The sequence below is a fragment of the Grammomys surdaster genome, unplaced genomic scaffold, assembly GCF_004785775.1.
Source record: "Grammomys surdaster isolate TR1022 unplaced genomic scaffold, NIH_TR_1.0 170, whole genome shotgun sequence".
Classification (NCBI taxonomy): domain Eukaryota; kingdom Metazoa; phylum Chordata; class Mammalia; order Rodentia; family Muridae; genus Grammomys; species Grammomys surdaster.
Window position 1 is genome coordinate 15143875 of NW_021604618.1, and position 398 is coordinate 15144272.

The window sequence follows — 398 nt, forward strand, 5'->3', positions numbered from 1 at the left end:
ACCTTAATACTTGCATGTAATTAAAATGGTATAAAAGCAAAACAAAGAAGCACAGATGGGATAGTGGGTTTCTGGGGTGGGATGGGGAAAGGGAATAACATCTGAAATGTAAATAAATAAAATATCCAATTAAAAAGAAAATATAACTAATGATTAAAAATGATAAATGTAAAATACTAACAAACCAGAATACATAAAGCAAATACACACACATACATGAAAAATGAAGAAGAAGAAGAAGAAGAAGAAGAAGAAGAAGAAGAAGAAGAAGAAAGAGAAGGAGGAGGAGGGGAAGGGGAAGGGGAAGGGGAAGGGGAAGGGGAAGGGGAAGGGGAAGGGGAAGGGGAAGGGGAAGGAGAAGGAGAAGGAGAAGGAGAAGGAGAAGGAGAAGGAGAAGG